At 38.1% G+C, this 23,452-nt stretch overlaps 1 protein-coding gene and 1 long non-coding RNA gene across 4 annotated transcripts in view; one reads left to right on the forward strand and one right to left on the reverse strand.

Annotated features, from left to right (window-relative positions):
- The window catches only part of SEMA6D (semaphorin 6D), a 544,855-nt gene that overhangs the window by 457,204 nt on the left and 64,199 nt on the right, over positions 1-23,452 (forward strand). Inside the window, exon 1 of one of the 3 annotated variants that reach the window (XM_051980590.1) lies at positions 16,565-17,531. The exons of 1 other annotated variant lie outside the window; for it this stretch is intronic. The gene's annotated coding sequence lies outside the window, so the exon portion shown is untranslated. Of the gene's footprint in view, positions 1-16,564; positions 17,532-23,452 lie in introns of those variants that run through there. One more of the 3 variants, XM_051980591.1, reaches the window with a different exon arrangement.
- On the reverse strand, positions 5,840-8,831 carry LOC127551119 (uncharacterized). Its single transcript, XR_007951013.1, has 2 exons — positions 7,521-8,831; positions 5,840-6,815 (listed from the first exon to the last, which is right to left on the reverse strand). It is a non-coding gene; the product is annotated as an uncharacterized LOC127551119 (long non-coding RNA).

Raw genomic sequence — 23,452 nt, forward strand, 5'->3', positions numbered from 1 at the left:
GTTCTTCTGATTCTGCTCACTTCACTCAGAACCAGTTCACATAAGTCTCTCCAGCCTCTCTGAAATCATCCTGCTGGTAGTTTCTTATAGAACAATAATATTCCATTACTTTCACATGCTATAACTTATTCAGTCATTCTGCCATAGATGGGCATCCTCTCACTTTCCAGTTCTTTGCCACACAAGTAAAGCTACTGCACACATTTTTATACATGTAAGTTTTTTTCCCCCTCTTTCATGATTTCTTTGGGATACAGGCCCAGTAATAGCACTGCTGGATCAAAGGGTATGCACAGTTTTATAGCCCTTTGGGCATAGTTATAAATGAGCTCAATGACTTTAGAAAAACATGGAAAGACTTGTGCAAAATAATGAAGAATGAAATGAGCAAAACCAAGAGAACATTGTAAACAGTAACAGCAATATTGCTTTAAGAATGATTTTGGGTGACTAAGTCAATTTGACTGTAATGCTGGAGAAACTGAGGCAAGATTGAGATTAGAGAGTATTTTAATAATTTATTTGAAAGGGAGAGATTTCCTGGAATCAAAGGGATCCACGGTTTGGTCCCAGGGCTGAAACACTCGTCTCCAAGAATCCAGCAAACGATCAGAGTTCTCAGTGACATGTATACAAGTGGCTCAGACTCAGGGGATAGACTGAGGCGGGGGGGAGTCAGAGTGCTGAGAGTGGGAAGGGGAGTCTGACAGGGTGGGGCGAGCCACCGGAGATGGGGGGAGGCATCTTGCTAAGATGGTATCTGATATTCTGATAGCTTGGGATGGGGAGAGGCATTCTTTTATTCTAAAACATAAGATCTTTTATCCTTATCAAATATTCTGATTAAGAGGAAGGAGTGATTTTTCAGGATTGAGCAGAACAATTATAAACTGAGGCAGAACAATTTAGGGAAACTGAGTCAGGATAATTAGGAAAACTGAGTCAGGACAATAAAAGAGAACTGTGGCATAACAGACTTTTTACAAAAAGCCAGATTAACTATAAATGATCAGTGAAGGAAGACACTATCTGCATCCAGACAAAGAACTGATAAATAGAAACAAGCATAGAATGATTTTATACACACATAGACACACACATAGATATGTACATTTTTGTATTTAATGGTAATTACTGGGGAGTAGTAGAGAGGGGGAAAAAAGGGAAAAAAGTTACAAGAGAGCTTCTTTATATATTTAAAAGGAGTAGAAAGTTGTGTACAATAGATTTGCAGTTTTTTCATGTTCAATCTTTTTAAAATTCTACTTTGTTATAGAAATGCTTGTTTTACTTTTTGAGTTGATAATATAAAAAAACTAAAGAAGTAATTACTAATATTTAGTCATGTGAAATCTAATTTTTAGTAATGCTGTCAGGTTGACAAATCACTCTTTTTGAATCATTTATTATCACTTTTGATTATCACTTTGGACCACAGTCTTCTCTATAAATTGGTTTCTACCAATAGTGCCAAATTAAAAAAAAAATAGATCCCTGAAGGCCATAAAATGACTTAGAAAGCAACAAATTAACATTATCTAAGCTGTATTTTCATTTATTTTGTTTTTGTATTTATTTTATTAAACATTTCCCCAGCTACATTTTAATCTTGTATGAATTTCATTGGGCAGTAAATTTGATACCTCTGGCCTAGATTATCTCCAAAATCTCTTACATTTTAAAATTCATTAATTCTCCATTCATGAAGTAGAGAACTAAATAAATAAAATTCTCATCCAAAGACTCCTACAGGAAAATAGAATTGTATAACACTGGTTGAATATATAACTGTTATAGTAGCACTGTGTAATTTAGGCCAGCTACCTCATTTTTTGGGGGGAGGGTGAAGAAACAGAAGCTGAGGTAGGTTAACTGCCCAAATTTACAAAATAGCAGCGGTCGATTGCCATTTATTAAGCACCTACTGTGTACAGGCACTCTGCTGAGCTCTGGGGATACAAAAACAGACAAAAGATGATTTCTGCCCTTGAGGAGCCCAGTGGGAGGGACAGAATGCAGACAGTGGTGTACAAACAAGATATAACCTGGTGTACATGTGTCTACATGAAGGAGGAAAGTCTTCTGGTAGAAAATGGGATTTTGGCTGAGACTTGAAGGAAGTTAAGGAAGGCAGGAAGAGGAGATAAGGAGGGAGCTCGTTCTAACCAGTGAGGACAACAGTGAGACATCCTGAAGTCAGGAAATGGGAGTGTCTGGGGTGAGAGATGGCAAAGTTCAGTGTCAATCATCCTGGAAGGGATTATGGGGTGAGAAGACTAAAAGCTGGGGTGGGGCTGGGATGGGAAAAGGGATGTTATCGAGACTTTGGACAACAAAACTGAGGGTTTTCTATTCTGTGGGATAATAGGGAGCCACAAGAGTTTACTTGAGTATGTGTGGGGAGGGGGATGGTGAGAAGGGGGTAGGAAAGGGGTGACATGATCAGACCTGAGCTTCATGAAGATGTAAGTGAGCTAGAACTCACTTTTGAATATTGCAACAGGATTTAAACATCCTGGTTTTAAAAGATATGTAATGTGGTCACAGAACACAGAATTGCTAAAATAGTCCTTCTGCATCTATCCTGCCCCTGAAGTACCCTTGGCTAAGCTTCCTTTTCTCTAAATTTTTAATTTAAACACAAATTTAGACAATAACAAATAATGTGAAGTTCCTTCTTAGCTATTCCTTCAGGATATAAAAACTAAATTATCTCTTTCAGTCTACCTTATGATCCAAGCTCCCTCAAGAATGCTACGATGAACTTCACCCTGTACTATATGGTGCAAATTAGCTGAGTTTATTTTTAAACCGGGTAAGCTGGTTGTTATAAAAATTTATAGGTCTCACTGTTTCTTTATTTGCCGCCTGGACTAGTATGTCCAAAGCCTGGACGGGTCTAGAAAACAGAGGGAGATATCTACCAATATGGATATCTAGCAATAAATCTCAACTCAACTCCAATCTCCAACTTGCTGGCAACAAATAAAAAGCCAGTGATATCAGAACCAGAAAAGGAACTTTGTCTGCTGTCTCATACTTCTTTTTGCACTGCTGACTCAGGTGATACATTACCTGAGGCCCAGATTTCAACATCAAGGTTAGTAACTAAAAACATTTTGCAAAGATATCAATGGGACTTGATTTTTCAGCCCAGTTTAATTGGGCATAAGGGGCTTTGGACAACCCTCTTTATTATATCTGAGCATCAATAGGGTTTTATATTGATTTTTATCTTAAGCCAAAATGTAAGATTTTTTCTATTCTCTCAGTTGCTGACTGATTTTTTTGGAGACTGTCTATGTAATGTAAACACAAACTTCAGTTTAACAAAGCATAAGGATAAGCATCTTTTCTTGTATATCAAAAAGATGAACAAGCAAGACAATGGAAATGAATTTTGAGTTTGGAGATCTGCTTCAAATCCCTGCCTTGCCCCTTGTTCTGTGTGTAAGCAAATACTTTGATACTCAGTATCCTCAACCCTAGAAAGAGGAGGTTGGGCCAGACAAACCCTTGCAGCTAAAACCCTTTCCAGCTCTAAACCTCTGATCTGCAAATGATTTGGTCTTTTTTAAACTTTTATTCAGAGATTAATAAATTACCCAAAATGCCATTCATTTCTTTTTAATCAAAAGGGGGCAGTAGTATGAATCAATCATCTCTGGTTATAATTATAAATAAATGTCTTTGCATATATTATTCAATATCATCAGACCTCTGGACATGAATAGAATATTTAGTCCAAACAAATAGTTTAATTTTAATACCATTTCTATGTGATGAAATTAATTCAATACTACTTCTAAAATTCTTATAAGGGATTAGAGTTTAGTCCAACTTGCAAAGACCTCTTAAAAAATTAGAAATCTGAAGAATTACTTAAAGACAATTCTCCCTTATTTAGATGTGCATTTTTCATTTTGCGGATTATTTGCTATTCATTTCTTTTAATCCCAAGCCACATTCTCTATGTCTCATGGTATATACTGACAGGCCCCATCAGTTTTAACTTTAGTACTAGCCTAAGCAAAACATAATGAGGAAGGCAAATATGATTTTTAAAACATTTTAAAAACATATTAATTTCCAAATTAATTTAAAAAAAATTATCTACCACTTTTGATCATCAGCATTATTGTACTCCTTCCTTAGGTTAGAGCACACATTTAGTCAACATATTAACTTAAATTCTTTCTGCTTGAAAAGCTTTGTGCTAGGAGAGATCCAAAGGTAATTGAGAAGTATTGTTCAGCCATTTCTGACTTCTGATCTCATTTGAGGTTTTCTTGGCAAAGATAATGGAGTGGTTTGTCATTTTTTCCTCTCACTTATTTTATGGATGAAGGAAGGAATCGAGGGAAACAGGGTAAAGTGACTTGCTCAGAGCCATATAGCTAGAAAGTGGCTGAGGCCAGATTTGAATTTAGCCATCTGAGTCTTCCTGATTTTCGGGCTGGCACTCTATTCACTGTGCTGCCCTAATTGAGAAACAGACCTTCCATAACTCAGTGTGATGACCAGGGCTTTGTGCCATATGGTGCTGATACCAGCACGAGGGAGAAAGCTGAAGGTTGTCTCCATGCCAGCCTTCCCCCAGTGCCATCCCCACCTTCTCTCCCTAGTCCAGGTTCAGGTTATCACTCCCCTCCTCTCTCTTGTTGACATAATGCCTTTCTCTCTAGTTTTTGGTTTTTTTTTGTTTTTAACTGCCACACCAGTGCAACCACCCTACCTTGTGCTATATTGCCAGTCTTGGAGGCCTGTGCCATGGAGGATGACCAGGGTCAGAGACCATGTGTGCCATCCTCCCAGCAGAAAGCCTCAGAGATCTGTCTCCTTCTGGCCCACCTCTTTGCTCAACTAAATTTGCTGTCTGGTGCTGCAATTCCTACTTATGGTTCTCCTCCCTGAGCTCTGAGGGTTTCCACCAGCAAATCAAGAATTGTGCATTTCTCAGATTATTAATTTCCTCTCAATTATTAAAAGCCAAAGGTCAGATTATTATAAATTCACAGAGGGAAGTCATTTCCTGGGTTTTCCACCAGGGTAGAAGACAAAATAGCTGTTTCCTTCCTATCAGTATATGAAATTGAATCCATATATATATTTAATATTGCCTTTTAAAATCCTATTCTGAGAAAGCAGAAGTAAATGTCCATTTGGTGCCCTCCATCCCAAACTGCTTTTGTTTATTTTAAAAGAGGGACATTTTGGCCAGCCATTGAGTTTATTGCTTTAATTTATGGATTTTTTCTACAATTATAGCCAGCCCCTTTCCAATATCTCTCTGTTCTTTTTTAAGGGGCTTGCTCTGTTAAACTGCTTTAAAAGGCAAGATTCTTTACTTTTATGCTGAGCACCATCCTCAGTCTTCTTCATTGAGTCCCAGCTAACATGCTATTTTTTTTATTAAAGCTTTTTTATTTTTCAAAACATATGCATAGATAATTCTGCAACATTAGCCCTTGAAAAACCTTGTTTCAGTTTTTCCCACCCTTTTCCCACCCCCTCCCCTAGATGGCAAGTAGTCCAATATATATTTAACATGTTAGAAATATATAACATGCGATTTTTTACAAGAAAATTTTACCACTCTCCCTTAATGTTGTACTTTCCATCCAAAATAATCTCCTTTATCCTCTATATATCTAGTTTGCACATAGTTGTTTGCCTATTGTCTCTCTGATTAAACTGGGATCTCTTTGAGGGCAGGAAGTATTTTTTGCTCTTTTTATATCCCAAAGCCAGACATATAATAAAAGGTATAAATATACATGTTGACTTGATTCACTATTGGTTTGATGACGATAGAAAGAATATAAAAACAATCCATGCATTTTTTTTTCTTTATCACCGGTTTTCTTTAATAAGGCATACCACTAAGAATTATTCATGTGAGAGCAGACAAATTAGTTTTCTTCAAAAGCCTAGCCATTTCACAAACAGGTATAGCTACATGAGTATGCTCTCATAATACATACTAATAGTAATAAATTATATCAGCAAAATCTGGAGGCAGAAGATTTAAAATGACAAATTATTTTTATTAAGTTGAAATATCTTGGCAGAGTCATTTTCATATGCAGACTACAGACACAGTGTGGCCACTTGTGTCAATACATTTGCAGAGTTTAGAGTCTGTATATTATTAATGATTTATTATGTTATATGGGGCTGAGATTAGTTTTTAAAGAACTCCCTTGCCACAAAAAGCTCTTTCTTTAATGTGCATGCACAAGTAATCCTGTATGTGTATTCCAAATTAAAATAATCACATGAGCTGCAATCACCTTTTAAATTTAAATTCCTTGGTAGTTTTATTTTGGAAAAATGAAATATAGGTCCCAATCTGTGCTAGTCATTAAATTCTTTTAAAAAATCTTCTTTTGCATCAAATAAAAAGAAGAATGCATGTCCAAGGATCTTTAAAAAAATGTCCTTATTGGTTAGGGATTCAGCACTTCAAGGATCCGTGGTCAGTAACGGTGGCCCTGACTGTATCCCCTCTGCACTCTCATCAGCTCTTTCCATGATGTACTGTGGCCAGAAAGTTCATCATCTTGTAGCCATCTGGTCATGGTCTTTAGTTCCGAGAGCAGACACAGTCTGTCCTTGGCTGGTATTACCAGCTTGTACAGATGGGTAGGACTTGCCAGTTTGTACTCAGCACAGCTTTCAGGAATTCTCACCGCATCTCACCGAGGTGTCAGAGAAGGACATTAGTAGAGGAAATCACTAAAAATATGTACTACTATAAGTATGAAGGATTCAACATACAGCTGTATTTAACTTGTCTGCCTCAGTTTCCTTACCTGTAAAATGGGGATAAGAATAAACACAAATGGGTTGTTATCAGGCTAAAAATGAATTAATAATTGTAAAGTGTTTGGCATTGTGTCTGGCACAAAGTAAGTATATTAATGTGAGCTATCATTTAGTAGTAGTAGTAGTAGTAGTAGTAGTAGTAGTAGAGGAAGAAAAGGAGAAGTTAGAGTTAGGGATCTAGAAAATATATATATATATATATATGAAGTTTTGGCCCAAACCTCCTATCTGAGAAGAAATCTGAATTGTTAAGGAATTAAAAGAAAAAATATACTGATGAGATCTTAGATCACTAGGTGGGATGGGCAGAAAAAACCGTGAAGTACTGATAAGATTACCCCCAGAAGCAAGTAGTAAGAGCATGGATCAGCATCAGCTCAGCCTTACAATTCCATCCCTTGTGGAGGTTACTGTACACTATCAAAAAGTCAAGTTATGATGTCAAACCCTCAATTTGATCACTCAATCTCATCATTTTATATATTACTGTACACAATCAAAAAGTCAAGTTATGATGTCAAACTCTCAATTTGGTCACTCAATCCCATCATTTTATATATATATATAATGCTTTTATGAGTTTCTAAATTTTTTCTGTATCATCAGTGGCTTTTACAAAGTTCCCTGAAAATTCCCAATTAATTTCTTATGCCTATCTGCAAAATGTTGAGACCATTATATGAAAGAGATACCTGTAATAGCAGCAGCAGCAGCAGCAGCAGTAGTAGTAATGGTGGTGGTGATAGTACAGTACTTTGCAAAACCATAACTTGGATAGGAAAATGGTAGTTTTTTTTTTTTTAGGCATTCTTTCTGTAGTTTGTAGCAGCAGCAACAGCAGCAATAGTAGTAGAAGTAGTACATAAACTACTGCATAGGAGATTGCTAGTTTTTTTTTCTTTTTTTAGGCATTCTTTCTGTAGGTTGTGGCAGCAGCAGCAACAGCAGCAATAGTAGTAGAAGTAGTAGTAGTGGTAGTACATAAACCACTGAATAGGAAAATGCTAGGTTTTTTTTTTCTTCTTTTAGGCATTCTTTCTGTAGTTTGTGGCAGCAGCAGCAACAGCAGCAATAGTAGTAGAAGTAGTAGTAGTGGTAGTACATAAACCACTGAATAGAAAAATGCTAGGTTTTTTTTTTTTTTCCTTTTTTAGGTATTCTTTCTGTAGTTTGTAGCAGCAGCAGGAACAACAGCAATAGTAGTAGAAGTAGTAGTAGTGGTAGTACAAAAACCACCGAATAGGAAAATGCTAGGATTTTTTTCTTTTTTTAGGCATTCTTTCTGTAGTTTGTGGCAGCAGCAACAGCAGCAATAGTAGTAGAAGTAGTAGTAGTAGCAGTTGTAGCAATAATAGTAGCAGCAGGACATAAACTACTACATAGGAAAATGCTAGTTTTTTTTTCTTTTTTAGGCATTCTTTCTGTAGTTTGTGGCAGCAGCAACAGCAGCAATAGTAGTAGAAGTAGCAGTAGTAGTAGTACATAAACCACTGCACAGGAAAATGCTAGGTTTTTTTCTTCTTTTCTTAGGCATTCTTTCTGTAGTTTGTAGCAGCAGCAACAGCAGCAATAGTAGTAGAAGTAGTAGTAATAGCAGTAGTAGTAGTAGTAGTACATAAACCACTGCACAGGAAAATGCTAGTTTTTTTCTTCTTTTTTTAGGCATTCTTTTCTGTAGTTTGTAGCAGCAGCAACAGCAGCAATAGTAGTAGAAGTAGTAGTAGTTGTACATAAACCACTGCTTAGGAAAATGCTAGGTTTTTTTTTTTTCTTTTTTAGGCATTCTTTCTGTAATTTGTAGCAGCAGCAACAGCAGCAATAGTAGTAGAAGTAGTAGTAGTAGCAGTAATAGTAGTAGTACATAAACCACTGCACAGGAAAATGCTAGGTTTTTTTTTCTTTCTTAGGCATTCTTTCTGGAGTTTGTGGCAGCACCAGCAACAGCAGCAATAGTAGTAGAAGTAGTAGTAGTAGTAGTAGTACATAAACCACTGCACAGGAAAATGCTAGGTTTTTTTCTTCTTTTCTTAGGCATTCTTTCTGTAGTTTGTAGCAGCAGCAACAACAGCAATAGTAGTAGAAGTAGTAGTAGTAGCAGCAGTAGTAGTAGTAGTAGTAGTACATAAACCACTGCACAGGAAAATGCTATTTTTTTTTCTTTTTTTAGGCATTCTTTCTGTAGTTTGTAGTAGCAGCAACAGCAGCAATAGTAGTAGAAGTAGTAGTAATAGCAGCAGTAGTAGTAGTAGTACATAAACCACTGCACAGGAAAATGCTAGTTTTTTCTTTCTTTTTTTAGGCATTCTTTCTGTAGTTTGTAGCAGCAGCAACAGCAGCAATAGTAGTAGAAGTAGTAGTAGTAGCAGTAGTAGTAGTAGTAGTACATAAACCACTGCACAGGAAAATGTTAGTTTTTTTTTTTCTTTTTTAGGCATTCTTTCTGTAGTTTGTAGCAGCAGCAGCAACAGCAGCAATAGTAGTAGAAGTAGTTGTAGTAGCAGTAGTAGTAGTAGTAGCAGTAGTAGTAGTAGTAGTAGTAAATAAACCACTGCACAGGAAAATGCTAGTTTTTTTTTTCTTTTTTTAGGCATTCTTTCTCTAATTTATAGCAGCAGCAACAGCAGCAATAGTAGTATTAGTAGCAGTAGTAGTAATAGTACATAAACCACTGCATAGGAAAATGCTAGTTTTTTTTTCTTTTTTAGTCATTCTTTCTGTAGTTTGTAGCAGCAGCAACAGCAGCAATAGTAGTAGTAGTAGTAGTAGATAAACCACTGCATAGGAAAATGCTAGTTTTTTTTTTTTTTCTTTCTTAGGCATTCTTTCTGGAGTTTGTGGCAGCAGCAGCAACAGCAGCAATAGTAGTAGAAGTAGTAGTAATAGCAGTAGTAGTAGTAGTAGTACATAAACCACTGCATAGGAAAATGTTAGTTTTTTTTTTTCTTTTTTTAGGCACTCTTTCTGTAGTTTGTAGCAGCATCAACAGCAGCAATAGTAGTAGTAGCAGTAGTAGTAGTAGTAGTACATAAACCACTGCATAGGAAAATGTTAGTTTTTTTTTTTTCCTTTTTTAGGCACTCTTTCTGTAGTTTGTAGCAGCATCAACAGCAGCAATAGTAGTAGTAGCAGTAGTAGTAGTAGTAGTAGTACATAAACTACTGCATAGGAAAATGCTAGTTTTTTTTTTCTTTTTTACGCATTCTTTCTGTAGTTTGTGGCAGCAGCAACAACAGCAATAGTAGTAGAAGTAGTAGTAGTAGTAGTAGTACATAAACCACTGCATAGGAAAATGCTAGGTTTTTTTTTTTTCTTTAGGCATTCTTTCTGTAGTTTTTGGCCACAGCAGCAACAGCAGTAATAGTAGTAGAAGTAGTAGTAGTAGTACATAAACCACTGCACAGGAAAAAGCTAGTTTTTTTTTTTCTTTTTTAGGCATTCTTTCTGTAGTTTTTGGCAGCAGCCGCAGCAGCAATAGTAGTAGTAGTAGTAGTAGTAGTAGTAGTAGTAGTACATAAACCACTGCTTAGGAAAATGCTAGTTTTTTTTTTTTTTTCTGTTTAAGGCATTCTTTCTGTAGTTTGTAGCAACAGCAACAGCAGCAATAATAGTAGTAGAAGTAGTACTACATAAACTACTGCATAGGAGAATGCTAGTTTTTTTTTTTTTTTCTTTTTTAGGCATTCTTTCTGTAGTTTGTGGCAGCAGCAGCAGCAGCAGCAATAGTAGTAGAAGTAGAAGTAGGAGCAGTCGTAGTAGTAGTCGTAGTAGTAGTCGTAGTACATAAACCACTGCACAGGAAAATGCTAGTTTTTTTTTTTTTTTTAGGCATTCTTTCTGTAATTTGTAGCAGCAGCAACAGCAGCAATAGTAGTATTAGTAGCAGTAGTAGTAATATTAGTAGCAGTAGTAGTAGTAGTAGTACATAAACCACTGCATAGGAAAATGCTAGTTTTTTTTTTTCTTTTTTAGGCATTCTTTCTGTAGTTTGTGGCAGCAGCAACAGCAGCAATAGTAGTAGAAGTAGTAGTAGTAGTAGTAGTAGTAGTAGTAGTACATAAACCACTGCACAGGAAAATGCTAGTTTTTTTTTCTTTTTTAGTCATTCTTTCTGTAGTTTGTAGCAGCAGCAACAGCAGCAGCAGCAGCAGTAGTAGTAGTAGTAGTACATAAACCACTGCATAGGAAAAAGCTAGTTTTTTTTTCTTTTTTAGGCATTCTTTCTGTAGTTTTTGGCAGCAGCAGCAGCAGCAATAGTAGTAGTAGTAGTAGTAGTAGTAGTAGTAGTAGTAGTAGTACATAAACCACTGCTTAGGAAAATGCTAGTTTTTTTTTTTTCTTTTTAAGGCATTCTTTCTGTAGTTTGTAGCAACAGCAACAGCAGCAATAATAGTAGTAGAAGTAGTACTACATAAACTACTGCATAGGAGAATGCTAGGTTTTTTTTTTTTCTTTTTTAGGCATTCTTTCTGTAGTTTGTGGCAGCAGCAGTAACAGCAGCAATAGTAGTAGAAGTAGAAGTAGTAGCAGTAGTAGTAGTAGTCGTAGTAGTAGTCGTAGTACATAAACCACTGCACAGGAAAATACTAGTTTTTTTTCTTTTTTTAGGCATTCTTTCTGTAATTTGTAGCAGCAGCAACAGCAGCAATAGTAGTATTAGTAGCAGTAGTAGTAATATTAGTAGTAGTAGTAGTAGTAGTACATAAACCACTGCATAGGAAAATGCTAGTTTTTTTTTTTTCTTTTTTAGGCATTCTTTCTGTAGTTTGTGGCAGCAGCAACAGCAGCAATAGTAGTAGAAGTAGTAGTAGTAGTAGTAGTAGTACATAAACCACTGCACAGGAAAATGCTAGTTTTTTTTTTCTTTTTTAGTCATTCTTTCTGTAGTTTGTAGCAGCAGCAACAGCAGCAATAGTAGTAGAAGTAGTAGTAGTAGCAGCAGTAGTAGTAGTAGTACATAAACCACTGCATAGGAAAATGTTAGTTTTTTTTTTTTTTTTTAGGCACTCTTTCTGTAGTTTGTAGCAGCATCAACAGCAGCAATAGTAGTAGTAGCAGTAGTAGTAGTAGTCGTAGTACATAAACCCCTGCACAGGAACATGGTAGTTTTTTTTTCTTTTTTAGGCATTCTTTCTGTAATTTGTAGCAGCAGCAACAGCAGCAATAGTAGTATTAGTAGCAGTAGTAGTAATATTAGTAGCAGTAGTAGTAGTAGTACATAAACCACTGCATAGGAAAAAGCTAGGTTTTTTTTTCTTTTTTAGGCATTGTTTCTGTAGTTTGTAGCAGCAGCAACAGCAGCAATAGTAGTAGTAGTAATAGTACATAAACTACTGCATAGGAAAATGCTAGTTTTTTTTTTCTTTTTTATGCATTCTTTCTGTAGTTTGTGGCAGCAGCAGCAATAGTAGTATAGTAGTAGTAGTAGCAGTAGTAGTAGTAGTAGTACATAAACCACTGCACAGGAAAATGCTAGTTTGTTTTTTTTTTTTTTTTTAGGCATTCTTTCTGTAGTTTGTAGCAGCAGCAGCAACAGCAGCAATAGTAGTATTAGTAGCAGTAGTAGTAGTAGTACATAAACCACTGCATAGGAAAATGCTAGTTTCTTTTTTCTTTTTTAGGCATTCTTTCTGTAGTTTGTAGCAGCAGCAACAGCAGCAATAGTAGTAGTAGTAGTAGTAGTAGTAGTAGTAGATAAACTACTGCATAGGAAAATGCTAGTTTTTTTTTTCTCTTTTAGGCATTCTTTCTCTAGTTTGTAGCAGCAGCAACAGCAGCAATAGTAGTAGAAGTAGTAGTAGTAGTAGTAGTAGTAGTAGTAGTAGTACATAAACCACTGCATAGGAAAATGTTAGGTTTTTTTCCCTTTTTTTTAGGCACTCTTTCTGTAGTTAGTAGCAGCATCAACAGCAGCAATAGTAGTAGTAGCAGTAGTAGTAGTAGTAGTAATAGTAGTAGTAGTAGTACATAAACTACTGCATAGGAAAATGCTAGTTTTTCTTCTTTTTTAGGCATTCTTTCTGTAGTTTGTGGCAGCAGCAACAGCAACAATTGTGTAGAAGTAGTAGTAGTAGTAGTACATAAACCACTGCACAGGAAAAGGCTAGTTTTTTTTTCTTTTTTTAGGCATTCTTTCTGTAGTTTGTAGCAGCAGCAACAGCAGCAATAGTAGTAGCAGTAGTAGTAATAGCACATAAACCACTGCATAGGAAAATGCTAAGGTTTTTTTTTTTTTTTTGGCATTCTTTTTGTAACAGCAGCAGCAGCACCAGCAGTAGTAGTAATGGTAGTAGAGTAATTTGCAAAACCATAAATCTCTACATAGGAAAATGCTAGGTTTTTTTTGTTTTTGTTTTTGTTTTGTTGGCATTGTCTCTATAGATTATAGCAGCAGCAGTAGTAGTAGTAGCAGAGTACTTTGCAAAACCATAAATCACTGCATAGGAAAATGCTAGTTTTATTTTTTTTCTTAAAAGACATTCTTTCTGTAGATTGCTGTATTTTAAAACCTTGGCGTCTGAATGTCCAACTGAGAAAAATCCCTTTGGCATGCATTCTTTTAACTTCTTTGAAAAATGGCAAGAAAGAGCTTAATGATAAAATCAATATTAACACTTAAGTACATGAATAAAAAAGGTTTTCATAGAATCTTTGATAATGAAACTTGTTTAGCAAAGATTGACCTGCTTTGTGATGGTGTAAAGACTGCTGGATTTAGAAGTTGGAGGACCTGAGTTTGAATATCAGCTCTACCATTGGTGATCTCAGCAAAGGTCTTGACCTCAGTTTCCCCATAGGTAAAAGGAGGACCAGGTCCTTTTTCAACCCACAACTATGTCGCCACATTGCTTTTGATGCATGGATTTTTATGAAATTTGGGTATCACTTACAGACTTTTTGTTACATTCATATTTCTTCGAACTATATAATTGAATGGCCAGTTAACTGGTATATACAAGTTAGTCAATGAAAATAGAGGCTGATAATGTCAATATGCCCTCTGCAACAATATTCTCTGTTGAACTCCTGGGGATTTTTTTCAGGGAATTCTCTTCCATAGACAGCTATGTGATATCATTGAAACTCATCATGATTTCAGCCCTATGCCAGAGATCTGATGATCTTGATTTTAAAGCTGAAAGGGACCTTAGAAGCCATGTATTCCAACTCTTTCATTTTCCAGACAAAGAAACCCAGGGAGATTAAAATGAGGTTAAAGAGGGTAAATAATCAGTCTTGCTTTGTACCCAGGTCCTATAAGTTCAGAGGCAGTCATTTTTCCATTGTGCTACACTGCCCCTCCAAAATTTAAAATTAGTTCTCTACAATAAGATTATGTGGTCATCAATTCTGATGGACTTGGTTCTTTCCAACAATGAGATCATTCAGATCAGTTCCAATGATCTTGTGATGAAGAGATCCATCTACACCCATAGAGAGAACTATGGGAGCTGAATGTGGATCCCAACATAGCATTTTCCCTCTTTTTGTTGTTATTTGCTTGCATTTTGTTTTCTTTCTCAGTTTTTTTCCTTGATCCGATTTTTCTTGTGCAGCAAGATAACTGTATAAATAAGTATATTAGATTAAACATATTTTAACATATTTAACATGTATTAAATTACCTGTCATCTAGGGGAGAGGGAAGGAGGGGAAAATTTGGAACACAAGGTTTTACAAGGGTCAAAGTTGAAAAATTACCCATGCATATGTTTTGTAAAAAAAGCTTTAATTAAAAAAAAGATTAAAAAAATAAAATGAGTTCTCAGCAACAGATTATGAAGCTGGGAAAAACTCAGTTTAAACCTGGCCTTAGACATTTGCTAGAGGTATCACTTTGGGCAAATTAATAAACCTTTGTCTACTTCAGTTTCCTCATCTTCGAAATGAATACCTATTTCTTCGAAATGAATACCTATCTAGGACCTTTCTTTCAGAATTTAGAATAAAAGGAGATAATATTTATAACATTTATAAAGTACCTACCTAAATCGCTCTATAAATGCTAACAATTATTATTATTATTATATATTATTAAATGATGCCTTAGGGTTTGCAAATCACTTTATATACTTATTTGATTTATTCAACATCTCTGTGAGGAAGAAATTACAGGTGTTATGCTCTTTTGTAGATAAGGAAACTGAGAGGTCAGGATCAGACAAATAGCAATTATTTGAGGAATGATTTGAACATATTATTTCTTAATTTAGCACTCTATTCAAATTCATGCATGAAAAACATGTCATTTTGATGTCTGTTAAAAGCACAAGGATATTCCTCCTTGGACACTTACTACCTATGTTACTTAACCTCACTGGTAGTCACTTAATCTCAATGGACTGTATGTTCCCCCTCCCTAAAAGGACAACATGTTTTCTGAGGTTTCTTCCAACTCTGAAACTTTGGTCCTAGCATGCTTCACTTCAGAGTTCAGGTCTTGAGTGAAACTTTAATTCATTCCCACCCCTTTCCCACTGACAGAAAAGTTTTGAGCTTCTACAAAAGGAAGAGGGACTCCATAATCTTTAGGTCAGAGGCAAACTTATTTCCAAGACTTTCCCCTCTTGGCACATCACAGAAAGACACTGGATCTGAGATCCAGAATGGTGTTTGGAATGAAAACATCCCAAAATCTTGGCTTAAGATGATCCATTTGGCCAAGTACAAAATCAGGAAAATGTTCATTATTAGATTTAGGATTCTAGTTTGGACACCCAGAGAGTGGTCTTTGGAAAGCAAAAAATTCTAGATTTTAGAAGCACAAAGAATTCAGAAATATCTAGTGAGCTGAACCTTTTTTGCTATTGCAGCCACTCTGCAAATTACAAGCTTTCTGCCCTCGGGTTGGCAATTTGATTCCTAATCAAGCCAATAATCACCTCCCCAGCATCTTCATGCAGTGCACAGATTCCTATGCCTACAGTGGGGGGTGGCTCCCTTGAAGGAGAAAATAAGGAATGACTGGATACCAGGAAAGCAGGCACAACTTTCTGGGTCAGGAATTGGCTGTGGTGGGGCTCTGACTGCCAAGAAACTTGCAATGATGTCAGAGCCCTCAACCCAGCACCACCAGAAAACACGAAGGATCAGAGGACTCACAAAAAACTCCAACAAAACAAAACAAAACAAAACAAAAAAGCAAGCCCTAAATTTTAAGTCCTGTATTTCCAAGCCACAAGAAGAGCACCAGAAAGAGATTTTTATATTTTATATTTGGTAAGTTCTCTTTCTTTGTCTCTCTCTTTGTCTACCTCTCTCTTTTCATCCTTCCCTTCTCCTCCCTTCCTCTTTATCTCTCTTTTTCTCCCAGTGTTAACTACCGATTTAAGTAGAACAACTTTCTGCAGGAGCTCTTAGCAGCTCAGTTCCTTAGGGTGTATTCTCTGAGTTTTGCTTCAAGGCTGCCAATGAAATTTCAGAATTGGAAGGAATAAAGCTAGCTCCCCCTTCTCAAATGCAAATATATAACTTAGTTTTCGAGAGGAAACAGAAAAGAAATCCTTTAATTTTTTATCTTGTAGAAGTATAAAAAGAAAATTTAAAATCTGGAGATAAAGTCCTTTTCATTCCCCCTCCCCTTTCAAACAGGGGTCCAATTCTTTACTCAGAGCACCAGTTCACTTTGAGCCTTGGACGATTCATAATTCAACTGAAAAATTAATAAAACATCCGTTTCTGAGAACAAATGTGTAAATTTAAATCCTCTTGTTTTGAAGTGTTACTTTTCCCTCCCTTTTCTTTCTAATACTCTTTTTAAAAGATGTCACTTCAAGGACATTTTCATTTCTCCCACAACATTTTACACGAAACACTTGTCTGTAAAACTGGCTCATTAGCCTGCAAAATTATACTGTACTGAACGACTTTCATTCAAAGTAGAAATGGGATTTTTAGTAGGCAATTTCTGTATTTTATAAAGATAAAGCCATGTTTGATTGCCTCTTCCCAGCTGTTTTGCTTAGTGGTTATAAAGAGACAGTGTGTATGTGTTTTGGGGGTAACAGCTGGGGGTGGCTGTGTGTGTTAAAAATGTCCCTTACCTTAGGAGGGGAAAAGGGGAATAAATCCAACAACTAAGCCAGAACTTTATCCAACGACTGCGCAAGCAGATCCATTAGGCAGTAATGATTTGTCCTTAGGATGCCTGGAGTAAACCCTGAATAAAGAGAGGGAAGGGAAGAGGAAGCGAGACTGCAGCATAGAGAGAGAGGACTGAGGTGCTCCTGAGTTGCTGGAAGGAGCTCTTCGGTGGAGGTGGGGAGGGGAGGAGAGGCCAGGAGGCCAGTGGAGGGTCACTGGGCGCCCAGTCCGAGGGGGCGGGGGCGGGGGCGGGGAGAAGGGGAGGGGGCCTTTCCGAGGCAGCGTCGGGCTCCGCCAGTGAGGGCGTGCAGTCAGTCCCAGCCTGCGTCTCTTTCGTGCTTGGGGGTGGGACTGGAGCTTCAGTGCTGTCTGATTGTTGGGAGGGAAAAGCAGCCTCCCTGGCTCTCTGGATGGATTGACTGGAGATGGATCGAATTACACCATTTGCCGTGCTTGGGTTTGTTTTGCTCTTGCTCTGTCCCGCTGCTGAAAGGGCTGGTGGCGAGTTTCGGGATTATACCGAGGAAACCAAAACCTAAGAAGACCGGATTTTTTTCTCCCCTCTTATTTTTTTCCCTTACCTTGGTGGGTTTCAAGCTTCCTTGCCAGCTTCCCCCCATGAGGTAAGTGCTTCCTTTGGAAAAGAAAAAGAAAAAGGAAAAAAGAAATCTTCACTGTCCAAAAGGCTGGGTGGGTAGGGGGACCCCCGGACTTGCAGCCGTGCATCTCTCTCTTTGCATGTGTGTGTGCAGATAGATAGATGGATATTTATAGTGTCGCTGGAGAGTTGATTTCTTTTGCGAGGAGCCCTGTCAGCCTGGCGTGCAAGGAGCACACCGAGTCGGAGTAGGGGAGGTTATTTGTACTCGCCTGTGGCCGGCTCCCCTCCTTTGCTTCAGATTTTTTGGGGGAGGGGAAACTTGGAACAGGAAGAGGTACTCTTCTCTTAGCGCACCCGCTACCTACTCTCTCCCCCCAAAAATAAAAGGCAGAAAGGGGGCAAAAGTTGCTTGCCCGTGGTTGAGTCTGCGTTGGTCCCCGTTCTGCCATCAGTCGCGCTGGGTTGTTTGGGGTGCCTGGCCACTGATGCTTTCTCCAGCGATGGACTGAGTGCCGGGACTGGGGTGGGGACTGGCGACCCCCGTGCTCCTCCTATTCCTCCTCCCCACCCTGGGCTCCCAGGCGGCGGTGGCATGGAGGCTGGGACGGGGAAGAGCCTGGAGGGTGGACGGACGCACGGACCCTCGAGCCTCCGCCAGTCCCCGGCCCGGCAGCCAGCCTGCAGCCCGGACCCGCGGAGCCAGTCTCCAGACTGGGGCTACCTGTTCGTGCGGCCGGAGCGCTGCAGCCCAGGCTGCTGCCGCCGCCACTGCCGGGCTCCCGACGGCTCTCAGAGCCTGTCTGAGCACGCCCGCGGGCCCTCATCGGAGAATCCCTGGGGCTCGGACCCGCGATGCCGGAGTGACCCCCGTGAGGGGCGGCGGGGCCACAGCCCCTCCTCTCCAGCCTGCCTTGCTGCCCGAGCCTGCCGCAGCGGCCGGGACTACGGGTTGGGAGGGGGGGTGTCATTCCCCTTCGGTTCCTATGCCACCCCAGCCCATCCCTTCTCCACTCCTCTCTAACTTTCAAGGCTTTGTTCTGCTCGAAATGATTTACCGAAGCTTCTTGGACGGGGCCTCCGCTAGGCTGTAAGAGCGCGGCACTGGGATGTGTTAGGTTTCCATCTACCCATCAATTATGAATGGAAACAAATAAGGAAGAGTCAATTTTACATGAGCCCCTTCGCGAAGACTGGGGGCGTCCTCCTTCCTGGAGCCGCCTCTTCTTCTGAAGGCAACTAGCAAAGGTGGGTGGGAGGGAGACGAAGGGGAGGGTGATGGAAGAGTAGAAGATAGGAAAACTTTCTTTCCCCTTTCTTTACGGTGATTATCTATTTGTTCCAGCTTTGCAGAAACTGATACAGCAGCTCACACTGGGTAATTTGGAAGGACTTAAATAAGGCTTCTCTATTATTTATAACTCTTGGATTGAAATGAAAGGTCACAGAGGACTTGGAGACGTAGATGAGCCCTGGGTTTGAAAGATCCCTCGAAAATTGACTCCCAGAATCTTTGCTGTCAGGTGACTGAACATAATTTTGGACTTAGGAGAGAAATGTCATGGAGCGAGAGGGGGAAAATAAGTGTGCATATTAACTGGATCCCTTCAGAATATCATTTTGACCAGCCCCGATGGTCATCAGCTTTTGAGCAATGCCATTTCGTGTAGTACTCCCAACCACCTAGTAGTACTCTCACGGTATTGCTCCGTACTACTAGACATCGGAAGCCCAAAGGGGGAAGGGGTGGGGGTGGGGTGCAATTCAGAACGCCTGCTTTTCGAAGCAGAGTGTGCAGTTGGTCACAGGCAAAATTGGATGGGGGAGTGTGGATGGTTCAGGGCAAGTTCATTCCCACTTAATGGAAAAACATCTCAAAGCCCATGACCTACTGACTGTAGGTCAGTAGTGGCTTCTTGGAAGGAGACATTAAAATTTGTAAATGTGTAGATGGAGGGAGGGGGAATGACTTAACCCTTACTGTATTTTTAAAATATACTTTTGTACATACATGCAGAAGTGAGTGGTTGTATTTGGCGTGTTTACACCATGCTGGGGGAAAAGAGTGATGAGTTAACCCAAGTTTAAAATCATGGCCCTGACAGAAAGTATCTTTGTGACCTTCCAAAAGTCTCATTGCTGGGTTTTTTGGGGGGAGAACTACAGATTTTTACAGATTTTCATCTGTAAAATGAGATTGCCTTAGTTGATCTCTAAAAATTCTGTGATTTCAAAACTGTCATGACATTTTCTGAAGATATCTTTTCCTACCAAGAATCCTGAGTTGTTTGTTTGTTTGTTTTTAAAGAAAGTATCAGTGCTTTGCATATCTCCTACCTTTTGGATAATAAAGTTGGTTCTTCCTTGATTTCAGCTTTTGGATCTTCCTGAAATACATCCTAAGAATATTTGTTTTAGAGTATTCTTTAAAATTCCTTCCTCTTCTTCTTGAGGAATCTTATCTCAGGAAGCCCAGTGTGAGAGGGTTTGCTATTCTTTTGTGCACTAGAAAGAATACAATTTTATGCTGCTTTATTCATGCTGGGAAAAAAAAAAAAGAGAAAGAAATCTACCCACCTCCTTAGTGTATGTATCTAATTCAGCAAATTAAGTTGTATGTAGTCAAGTTTAAAGTAATGAGTGACAGGCATATTATATCAACATTTACTCTGGCTTAGATAAATAGAACTTGCCAGTTGAGTTCTGCGATTTTGGTCTAAATTAATTTAAATCTTTTACAGCAAATTCATATATAGTTCATCTGTAATGAAGGTGTTGAGAAGAAAAGATTTGTGTAGAATTTATGCTTTGAATTGTCTCTAAAATGTCTCTACACCTATCTCAAAGGAATGGTACTTTGAAAAGGACAGACATAAGGTAGACTAAAGATTTCCAAATATTTTCTTTAGGAGACTAGTCATTTCTCTTTGTATCTTTATTTATCCTAAACAACCATACTTTTTTTTTAATTTTTAAATAAAATCATTTTCTATTCTTGTTTCTAGTAAGGTTGCAAGGTAGTTCATCATCCTCTAAGTCTAAAACATTTCAGTGATGCGGGAGAGTGTGCCAGGAATATAGTGACTGCCCCATCATAAAAAAGGTAGTTCTCATTTGATTTAAGGTTGTTTCCTTTCTCCTCCCCCCTCACAACTGGACCATCTGGATCTTTCTTATTGGATTGAATGCTCTGAGATGACAATAAACTCTTTAGTCCTTGGAATGATTATGGTTTAGGTATAAAACCTAAGAAGCCATAAGAAGTTCATGCCCTGAACTGGGATGAAAGCGTATGATCCTCCTTATTTGTATTTCTTAGTCCCTTTACTGTATTTAGTGGGTTATGCTGTAGTTTGTATGACTATAGCCCTTCCACTAATATATTCATTGGGCTTTATTACTAGAAATGCACAAAACTGCCTAAAATGGATCTCAGAAACTTTCATCTAAAGATTGTCACTGTTACTGCCTATTTTACTGTAAGTTGTTAGTGATAATCCTTGGGAAAGTGTGTTCATAAGTAACTTAGTCATTGTTCTTGAGGAAAATATATGATTTTTCAATAAGAAGCAGGAAGGGAAAATATGAAATCAGGTTTGTTTCCAAACTACATATGGAATCTTCCAACAGTCATTAAACATTTATTAAATACCTACTATGTGCTAGGCACTGTACTAAGCACTAGGGATACAGAAAAAGGTCAATATAATCATCGATCTCAGTAAGTTCACAGTCTAATAGAGGAGACAACATGCAAACAACTATGTTTAAATAAGTTATGTATAGCATAAATTAGAAATAATCAGTTGAGGCACGACAATAGAATTAAGGGACATCAGGAAAAGTTTCTGGTCAAGATGGCATTAACTATATACAGCTCCATATCTTCTGTTGGAATTGCCATAGAAAGTCGGCATAATCATTATGGCATTGCAGGTGAAAATGATATCCTTTTTTCACACACATACACACACATATGCTACATACACACATATTATTATATATATAAATTTAGTCTGGACCTATCATACACAGACATACTATACATATATACATATACACACATTATATATATAATTTATTATATATTATTATGTTATATATTATAATATAAAATATTACATATATATAAAATTTGGTCTGGATCTGTCATATACATCCACACATATACTACATACACACATATTTTACATATATAAATTTGGTTTGGACCTGTGAATTTCATCAATGAATGGAACTCCTTGAGAGGAAACTCCCAGTATTAATTCAAATTGGCAATTGATTTGCACAAGTCTTGAGTTTCTGGGGAGTATAATGACTTGCCTAGAGTCACACTTCTTCCCCACCTGACAAGTGATCCTGGAAATGCAGGTCTCCTTTAGCCACTGTGGCAGGTGGCTGTAAATTAATGTTCTTCATGAATAGACATTGGAAGGTGTTAATCTTTATAAAAGGAGGAAGGAGAGTTTGAGACCAGCAGAATCCATCAGTCTCAAAGGCATTGTACTAGAGAGTGGGGTTGGATAAACAATATTTTTTTTTTTTTTCCTTATCTAATTGATAGTTGGCAATCACATGCTGACCTGGTCACATAAAGAAAAAGTACATATATCTCTTCCTTTTGAGTCACATGAGTATTTTATCTCAGAGTAGGACGAAAGCAAGATTGAAGTCCTAGAGGAGCATGCTGATGGACTTCATGAACTCGCAGATAGAAGATCTAGGTTAGAAGTCAGCCTCTGCCACTTATTTTTTGACCCTGGCAAATTGTGGCACTTTGGAGCCTCAGTTTATTCATCCATAAAAATGGGGATAATAATACCTACCTCACAGGCTCCTCCTGGAGGTTTTCAACCCTCCCTAGTAAAACACCTTTGTTCTTTTCATTATGAGAGTTGTTAAAACAGGTGTGCTCTCTTTTCCCAGGCTCTCATAAGCTGGTACATTTAGAGTTAAAATCTATCTGAGCCATCTTTATTGAGTTGTTGCTTGTTTTGAGAACGGCTGCCGGCGTCCAATTCAGAGGAAAGTGTGTTCTGATTTGCTCCCATGTCATATGTAAGAAATAAAAATCATTTTACTATATCAATCCGACAATACCGTCCTCAATTGCCGCAGGTACTGCCCGAGTTTCTTCCTCAGATTCTGACAACAATGGCAGTGCAGTGAAAATTGAGTTACTTCCATTGGGTCAAATGGGAAAATGGCTATTTTCTTTATTTTCAAAAGCAAGTGTTATAGAAGCAGTGAGATCAAATCCAGGACCCCAGTATATAGCCCATGAGGTGTCCTTCTTTCTCAAACTTTTCTTTTCCATTAGGCTTTTGTTAACTAACCCAGATTAGCATTTTAACAACCCTGAAGTGAACTTCTGCCATTCTTTCGACTTGGACACAGTATGTATATCATCCATCATTCTGTCCTTGGCCACAACAGGCTACTGGCTCCATAACCATTTGGAGCTCCACAGAATTCATCCGACTGTGAACAGCACAGCTGGCTGTAGCAATTTTTTCTTCCACACTACTGGCATCATTGTCTGGTTTTGGTAACTAAAGTTAACATCCAGAACGGGAAGTTTCTTTTGTTTGCCAAACTAGCCCAAGCCCCTCCCTCATCCAACTCAGGGGCACACCTACAGACAAGTCATAGTGGGGATTGGGAGTAACTGGGCAATTTTTTTTTTTTTTAATAGGGAATCACCCTACCCTTAATATAGATTCCTATGTAGCCTCTTCAGGCTTGATTATTAAACTACTTGAGTAATGGAATTAGAAGGAGCTGCTCAGATGCCACTCAGACTGGACTTTGAGAATACCGTATATTTTGAAAAGGAGAAGAAAAAAATTAAAGTAGTTTATAGCCTGCAGTTCCACTTGACAGAAAACAGAAAGAGCCAGGCTAATTCTTTGGTGAACTACACATGTTATTGCTACATTATTTTTT

The sequence above is a fragment of the Antechinus flavipes genome, chromosome 2 (assembly GCF_016432865.1).
Source record: "Antechinus flavipes isolate AdamAnt ecotype Samford, QLD, Australia chromosome 2, AdamAnt_v2, whole genome shotgun sequence".
NCBI lineage: Eukaryota > Metazoa > Chordata > Mammalia > Dasyuromorphia > Dasyuridae > Antechinus > Antechinus flavipes.